Source organism: Arachis hypogaea, chromosome 3 (genome assembly GCF_003086295.3).
Source record: "Arachis hypogaea cultivar Tifrunner chromosome 3, arahy.Tifrunner.gnm2.J5K5, whole genome shotgun sequence".
NCBI classification, from domain to species: Eukaryota; Viridiplantae; Streptophyta; class Magnoliopsida; order Fabales; family Fabaceae; genus Arachis; species Arachis hypogaea.
The window spans coordinates 38,944,756-38,954,204 of record NC_092038.1 but is presented as its reverse complement, the minus strand read 5'-3'; positions in this window follow the sequence as shown (position 1 = coordinate 38,954,204).

The window sequence follows — 9,449 nt, the reverse complement described above, 5'->3', positions numbered from 1 at the left end:
AATAAAAGCTGGCGTTTAACGCCAGAAACAAGCAGCAGTCTGGCGTTAAATGCCAGGATTGCACACTAAGGGCGTTTACACGCCTAATTGGAGCAGGGATGAGAAATCCTTGATCCCTCAGGATCTGTGGACCCCACAAGATCCCCACCTACCCCACATCTCCCTCTCTTTCCCTATAAATACCCCACTTCACTCCTTCATTTTCACACATCACAAACACTCTCCTACCCCTTTACCTGAACCTTTAACCCCCCCATCTCCTCCATCTCTTCTTCTTCTCCGCCCCTCTTTCTTCTTTTGCTCGAGGATGAGCAATCATTTTAAGTTTGGTGTGGTAAAAGCATTGCTTTTTGTTTTTCCATAACCATTTATGACACCTAAGGCCAGAGAAACCTCTAGAAAGAGGAAAGGGAAGGCAAAAGCTTCCACTTCCGAGTCATGGGAGATGGAAAGATTCATTTCCAAGGTCTATCAAGACCACTTCTATGAAGTTGTAGCTAAGAAGAAGGTGATCCCTGAGGTCCCTTTCATGCTAAAAAAGAATGAGTATCCGGAGATCCGATATGAGATCCGAAGAAGAGGTTGGGAAGTTCTCACCAATCCCATTCAACAAGTCAGAATCTTAATGGTTTAAGAGTTCTATGTCAATGCATGGATCACTAGGAACCATGATCAAAGTATGAACCCGAATCCAAAGAATTGGCTTACAATGGTTCGGGGTAAATACTTAGATTTCAGTCCAGAAAATGTAAGGTTGGCGTTCCACTTGCCAATGATGCAAGAAAATGCACGCCCCTACACTAGAAGGGTCAATTTTGATCAAAGGTTGGACCAAGTCCTCATGGACATATGTGTGGAAGGAGCTCAATGGAAGAGAGACTCAAGAGACAATCTGGTTCAATTGAGAAGACCGGACCTTAAGCCTGTGGCTAGAGGATGGTTGGAGTTCATACAACACTCCATCATTCTTACTAGCAACCGATCTGAAGTGACTGTGGATCGGGCCATCATGATCCATAGTATCATGATTGGGGAGGAAGTGGAAGTTCATGAGATCATACCTCTAGAACTCTACAAGGTGGCTGACAAGTCCTCCACTTTGGCAAGGTTAGCCTTTCCTCATCTCATTTGTCACCTATGCAATTTGGCTGGGATTGACATAGAAGGAGACATCCTCATTGAAGAGGACAAGTCCATTACTAAGAAAAGGATGAAGCAAATAAGGGAACCCACTCATGGACCTCAACAAGAGCATGAGGAATTTCCTCATCAAGAAATCCCTGAGATGCCTCAAGGGATGTATTTTCTTCCACACAACTATTGGGAGCAACTCAACACCTCTTTGGAAGGCTTGAGTTACAACATGGACCAACTAAGGGTGGAGCACCAAGATCAGAGCACTCAATCATTCTCCATGAAATTAGAGAAGATCAAAGAGCTATGAGGGAGGAGCAACAAAGGCAAGGAAGAGACATAGAGGAGCTCAAGAGCACCATTGGTTCTTCAAAAGGAAGACGCCACCCTCACTAAGGTGGACTCATTCCTTAATCTCCTTGTCTATTTATTTTTCTGTTTTCGGTTTTGAGCTTTATGTTTGGCTATGTTTTGTGTCTTTACTACATGATCATTAGTGTCTAGTATCTATGTCTTAAGGCTATGAATAATTCCATGAATCCTTCACCTCTCTTAAATGAAAAATGTGCTTAATTACAAAAGAACAAGAAGTACTTGGATTTCAAATTTTATCTTGAAATTAGTTTAATTATTTTGATGTGGTGGCAATACTTTTTGTTTTCTGAATGAATGCTTGAACAGTGTATATTTTTTATAGTGAAGTTTATGAATGTTAAAATTGTTGGCTCTTGAAAGAATGATGAACAAAGAGAAATGTTATTGATAATCTGAAAAATCATGAAATTGATTCTTGAAGCAAGAAAAAGCAGTGAAAAAAAGTGGCGAAAAAAAAGAGAAAAAAAAGGAAAAAGCAAACAGTAAAAGCCAATAGCCCTTTAAACCAAAAGGCAAGGGTAAAAATTGAAAGGAAATAAAATCCAGGCCTAAGCGGCTAAATCAAGCTGTCCGTAACCATGTGCTTGTGTCATGAAGGTCCAAGTGAAAAGCTTGAGACTGAGTGGTTAAAGTCGTGATCCAAAGCAAAAAGAGTGTGCTTAAGAACTCCTCTAACTGGGGACTTTAGCAAAGCTGAGTCACAATCTGAAAAGGTTCACCCAGTTATGTGTCTGTGGCATTTATGTATCCGGTAGTAATACTGGAAAACAAAGTAATTAGGGCCACGACTAAGACTCATAAAGAAGCTGTGTTCAAGAATCAACATACTAAACTAGGAGAATCAATAACACTATCTGAAATTCTAAGTTCCTATAGATGCCAATCATTCTGAATTTCAAAGGATAAAGTGAGATGCCAAAACTGTTCAGAAGCAAAAAGCTACTAGCCCCGCTCATCTAATTAGGACTAAGTTTCATTGATATTGTGGGATTCATTGTATATTCTCTTCTTTTTATCCTATTTTGTTTTCAGTTGATTGGGGACAAGCAACAATTTAAGTTTGGTGTTGTGATGAGTGGATAATTTATACACTTTGTGGCATTGTTTTTATATAGTTTTTAGTATGTTTTAATTAGTTTTTAGTATATTTTTATTAGTTTTTAAGCAAAATTTACATTTCTGGACTTTACTATGAGTTTGTGTATTTTTTGTAATTTCAAGTATTTTCTGGCTAAAATTGAGGGACCTGAGCAAAAATCTGATTCAGAGGCTGAAAAAGGATTGCTAATGCTGTTGGATTCTGACCTCCCTGCACTCGAAATGGAATTTTTGGAGATACAGAAACCCAAATGGCGCGTTCTCAATGCGTTGAAAAGTAGACATCCAGGGCTTTCCAGCAATACATAATAGTCCATACTTTGCCTGAGTTTAGACAACGCAAACTGGCGTTCAACGCCAGCTTTCTGCCCTATTCTGGCGTTAAACGCCAGAAACAAGTTGCAAGCTAGAGTCAAATACTAGAAACAAGTTACAAACTGGCGTTTAACTCCAAGGAAGACCTCTACACGTGAAAGCTTCAATGCTCAGCCCAAGCACACACTAAGTGGGCCCGGAAGTAGATTTCTGCATCATTTACTTGTTTCTGTAACCCTAGTAACTAGTTTAGTATAAATAGAACTTTTTACTATTGTACTAGAGATCTTTTGGAACATCTTTGGACCATTATTCACATTTTGGGAGGCTGGCCATTTGGCCATGCCTACCCTATTTTCACTTATGTATTTTCAACGGTGGAGTTTCTACACACTATAGATTAAGGTGTGGAGTTTCTACACACTATAGATTAAGGCTAGAATCTATTGGCAGCATTCTTGAGATCTGGAAAGTCTAAATCTTGTCTGTGGTATTCCGAGTAGGATCTGGGATGGGATGACTGTGACAAGCTTCAAACTCACGACTGTAGGGCGTGGTGACAGACATAAAAGGATAGTAAATTCTATTCCTACACGATCGAGAACGAGCAGCTGATTAGCTATACGATATCTGTGCATGGTATTTTTCATCCGAAACGAGCAATCCGACAGTTGATTAGCCGTACAGAAATCGTAGAGGACCATTTTCACTGAGAGGACGGGAAGTAGCCATTGACAACGGTGACACCCAACATACAGCTTACCATAGAAAGGAGTCTGAAGGATTGGATGAAGGTAGTAGGAAAGCAGAGATTCAGAAGGAACAACGCATCTCCATACGCTTATCTGAAATTTCTACCAATGAATTACATAAGTATCTCTATCTTTATTTTATGTTTTATTTATATTTTAATTATCAAAACTCCATAACCATTTGAATCTGCCTGACTGAGATTTACAAGATGATCATAGCTTGCTTCAAGCCGACAATCTCCGTGGGATCGACCCTTACTCACGTAAGGTTTATTATTCGGACGACCCAGTGCACTTGCTGGTTAGTTGTGCGAAGTTGTGAAAAAGAGTTGAGATTACAATTGTGCGTACCAAGTTGTTAGTGCCACTGAGATCACAATTTCGTGCACCATTAACCTAACCCTTACGTCAATTCTAAACTTTTAAAACACCTGTTGGAAGCTCTCTAACATTATTTTCTCTTATATTACAATCAAACATAATTTTTGAGACATGTAAAGCTTTATAACCGAAACTCAAAGAAAGAAAAAAGGAGATATTTTCTCACCCTTATAACTTAAAATTTGTTGCTATAAACTCCTTAAAACTCCTAGAACATAATTCATGAACATAGAGAAATTATAACGGATTGTCCTCTTATGACCATCATGGCCAAATTTGAGAAGAGAGGAGGAAGAGAAATATTCTCACCTTTTGAACTTAAAAGTTGTATTTTCTTACTTATTGAGGTTTCTAGATATGATTTTTCAAACAAGAGAAAGAAAAAAAATGGATCATCCTTGAGAAAGTATGATGGTCGAACTCGTCATGAGAGAAAAAGAGAAGCTTTAGTTAGCAAACCTTCAAAAAATTGGTATGATAATGAAGAGGAGGATAGGAGAAAGTGATTAATTAGAATGAAATTTGAGTTTGAGTCATGAATCTCTCATAAAATAGAATCAAAGTTTTATGAATAAAGTGTTTTCTCTATTCTTTCTTTCCTCCTTTATTTCTTAAGATAAGAAGATAATAATTGAGAGAGAGAGGGATATTAAGGGATAAAAAGGGATAAAAAGGGAGGATTTCATGGTCATAAATTACTCTTAAGAGATAATTACCAATTATGGTAATTATTTAATCACATGTTTTTTATTTTATTTGATCAAATAGTCCTTTTATCAATGCAAATGACACTTGTATGATAAGTTATCTTAGTTCCAAAGTATCTTTAAAATATTTTGATATAGTTTATTAAAGTAAAGAATACTAGGTAAAATCCCATACCAATTGAATTTAGATCTGGTAATTATATAATTTAGAAAAACTCTTTTACTGTTTATAATAAAATATTATTTTTATGAATAATAACCTTGGGTTTTTATTTTAGATATGCGTCTATTTTGTTAAACAAAGCTAGACTATGATTCATGATTTTTGCAACTTCTCATCATAGAAAACTTTATAAATTATTTTATAAAAGATTAGAATATTGCACTCTTCAAATTGGGCTTTGAGAATTTTAGCCCAAATATTCCCACCTCTTTAGTCTTGAGTCCTTTAAGATTCTTTCTTTCTTGACCAAAAAAAAAAAGATTCTTTCTTTTTTACGCATCACTTAAATCTACTTCTCACTCTAATCTTATCCTTATTTGAATTCATTCTCCCCATAAAATATGGGAGGCATAATTTTCTCCCATTCTTTAATCTTATCATTAATGTTAAGATTATTTTCAAATTTAAAAATATTTTAAAGTTTTTAAGAGTATCTGTAGGTTCCAAAATTTTTTTATTAGACATAAGATTGATGCAAATATCATAAATCTTTTTTATGGCATCTATAATGAGAAATGGTGAAACAAAATCCTCATAGTCTTAATCCTGAACCTTAAGATAGTTATAACAACATGAATACAAGGAATTTCTAACAAAATTAAAATATCAACAATAGTGATTACAATCAAATCCAAGTCATGACAATAAATATCAACTGGATCCATTTACTCACATATCAATTGCTATAAGTTACAAGTGCATGCATGATGCTACAAGTTCATCCCAAGTTTGTGTGAGTTCCTAGTTACCTTAAACTTGACTTTGTTATTGTCACCACATTACTGTGCATTTCATTTATGACTTTTTAGCTTGTTGTATCTGTCTAGTCTCATTTATTGTGCTGGTGGGAGCCTCCACCCAATGCCATTCTCAAGGTCAACTACGATGCTGGTGCTCTTTAGAGAGTCCAACAAGCAGGTTTTGATTGTGTTCTGAGAGATGATAGAGGGAGATGGGTGCTGGACCGTTTAGGTACTCTTTCTTTCTAGTTTGTTTATCATTGTGAGTTGTTGGCTACTTGGCAGGGGCTGATGTTAGCTTGGAAAGCTGGTTGCACGAGTGTTATTTGTGAGACAGACTCGCTCGATGCTTATCTTGTATTGATTAACATCACCAGCCACACAAGACATGAGGTGAAAGATATTGTGTTAAAATTCCAAGATCTTTTATCCAAAGACTGGGAGGTCCAGTTCCATCTGATTCAAAGAGAAGCTAATAGTGTTGCTGATTGGTTGGCTAAATCTGGAGTAAGAAGTTATTCAGCTCATGTTTTTTGGATAAGCCTAGTATAGCTTTGGAGCAAATCCTAGTGTAGGAGGCTATTGGTTCTAGCTAGTTTAGCTTGGCTTGTATTTTGTTTCTTTATTTTTTGATATTTTCAGTCATAAAAAAAATCCATTGTGGAATGTCTTGATTTAAAAGGCTTTGCTCACAAAATTTTTAGAAACATAAATTAGCCAAAGACAATTCTCCTTTGCACATGGCTTCTAACTCTTTCGAGTTCATTCTTGATATACATGCAATTCTTTTCATTCAAAACAAACTATTCCTTCAGATCATTCTTAAACAGTTCCAAAGTAACAAACTGCATCCTAAGCTCAAATTTAACATTTCCATAAGCAATATCCTCATTAAAATCTAGACCAAGTGGACCTTTTTCTTTATTTGAAGATACAGAAGTGTCAAAGTCCTCAAATTTGTAGTCATACACTTCATCACTGTCAGAGTCCATAGCATCAGCCATTAGACCTCTTATAATAGCCCCTTGAGACCTATTTTCGTCTACATTGCCTTGGACTTAGTCTAATCCATTCCCTTTACTAACATTAATATTGATTCCGTTATCAGCTCCATTGTCATTTCTAGTGTCAACTCCACTTTTATTCTCACCATTTAAAACATGCTTCTTTCTCCTGGTTTTAGTGTATCTCCTTTTTCATGGTGATTGATGACTTAGATGTCTATTTTTTCTTGCTCTTTTGAGATCTTGAAAATTTCTCACTGCTATCACTCTCATACTTAGGAGGAGGAGGCTTATAAGCTTCATACTCAGCACTCTTGTAGGAATCATATGAAGATGATGATTAAGTCTCCACCAAAGGATCATTATAAAAAACAAACTTTCTCACTCACAAAATCTTCTTCAGAAATATCTTCCTCCATTACATTACCTTTAGGATTATAAGGCTGATCCACCGTATGCTCAAAATACAAGTAGAATTCTTTCAGGTTATGTCTCAAAATAAAGTCACACATATCGTTTATTTTCTTATCACCAACGCAGTTAGATCATGTTAGTACATAGCCTTATACTCCAAATATTCCAATCTCTGAACAACTCCTCCACATCCTTCTTATTCACGAAGTTCACATTTATCGGGAGAAATTTTTCTACTTTTTTATCTTTATAGTATAACTCACCTTTCAAATATCTTTTGAACCTTCCACCATGATTAGACATAGAAACAACAAAAATGGACATCTATAAACATAGTACAAAATTTCATTTAAATTGTCAAAAAAATTTCAACAATGAACAAACATAAAACACCTAGTACGAGAAACAGAGCAAACTAATCAAATCGTATATTTTATTGTAGTTTTTACACATAACAATAAACAAAATCCTAACTCAACATAGAAATTTACGAAGACATCATAATCATATAGTTTACTCAGTTTTCAACAAAAAAGTCATTAAAACAATGCAACAACACTCTCTAGTTGATTAAACAAGTTCATTATAATGTAATAAAAGCCAAAATAGGAGAATATATATGAATGCCAAAAACTAATAACTAACCTTGTTGATTCTTATCAACTTCTGTCAACGAGTCATTTCAAGAACTAATACTTGCAATGTTGTCACTGTATTTTGGAAGAAAACAAAAAAGGAAGACAATGTTTTCGAATTTTTCTATGATATATGAGTAAATGAAAGAGATTAATAAAAAAGCAAAAAATTCAGGATCTCTTATACAATTTTATTTTTGCAACGACATTTTATATTTGGGAAAGAGATTAATTAACCCTTTGAATAATTTTCCAATATTACGTGACACTAATATTTGCCATCTCACTCATAAATTGACACATCATATGGATAGCTTTTTGTTAACCGATTACAAGAGTTGATTTTTTCAATTCGTCTCTAGGATGAGAGCTATTTGAGGATTTTCGAATGATTAGAGTGTGTCATGTTCTATAGACAAATGATTAGGGATTAAAATGAGTATTCACTCAAATGACGTTATATTGACCTAGCTTTGGTGTTTTTGTTAGATATGACCCATTTTGTGTGTAATCTAAATTTATGGGAAATATTATAAGAGGGCCGAAATCGCCAATTCCATACATCAAGCCCAAATGAAGGGGGCAAACAACTCATTCAGTCTGTAAAAAGTGGCTCTAACAAGTGCTGTCACTGGAAGATTGTGTGCCCCTTTTAAGACGCCATTAATACATTCAACTAGATTCGTGGTCATATATCCCCATCTATGTCCACTATCAAATGCCAAAGCATACTGATGCCGAGGGGTCTTATCTAACTACCGAGTATAAACCTCGCCGCGGTCACGTAGTCGTTGGTATTGCATATTAAATTCATGCACTGTCCTGGAATAGCCTGTTTCAAAAAACGACCGTTAGGCATTTACACACAACAAAAAAATTCGAAATTCTATATTGCTAAATTTTATTTACCTATGTTGACAATAAGCTTTTGCAAGTACAGTGTCTTAAACTTTCTCAAAAAGTTCGCTACTATATGCCTAATACAATGCATGTGGATAGCTCTCGGAGGATCCTATGCTCCATTGCTACGGGCTATGGCTGAAGTAATGGACTCATGACAATTAGAAATAAGACCGACACCATCACGAGTCACGACATGTCTTCTCAAATTAGAAAGGAAAAAGTACCATGCATCAACAGTCTCCCCTTCAACAATGGTAAAGGCAATAGGCACAATATTTCCGTTGCCATCCTGTGATACTGCAACCATCAGAACTCCCTTATATTTTTCATATAAGTGTGCGCCATCTACCTACACAATTGGTTTGCGATGTCTAAATGCTGTAATACAAGGGTAAAAACCCCAGAACACACACTATAACAACCGGGTATCCTGAGCCAACTCATCTCCTCGATATACAGGCAACGTTTCAAACTGCATAGCTGCTGATGGTTTTTTGTTACACATAGCTTCAAACCATGTTGGTAGAGCCTCATATGAGGCCTCCCAACCACCAAAAATCTTCTCCAATACTTTTTGTTTTGCCAACCATGCTTTGCGATAGCTCACGGTGTAATTGAACTTTGTTTGCACATCTGCAATCACAAATCACACTTTCAAAGATGGGTTAGGTTCAACTAATGGCTTTACCGCTTTTGCGATTGTGTCTGAGTCTAGCTTGCAGTGGTCTTAAGAAATGGTAGATCTGGTGCGAGTGTCGCTACCGTTAT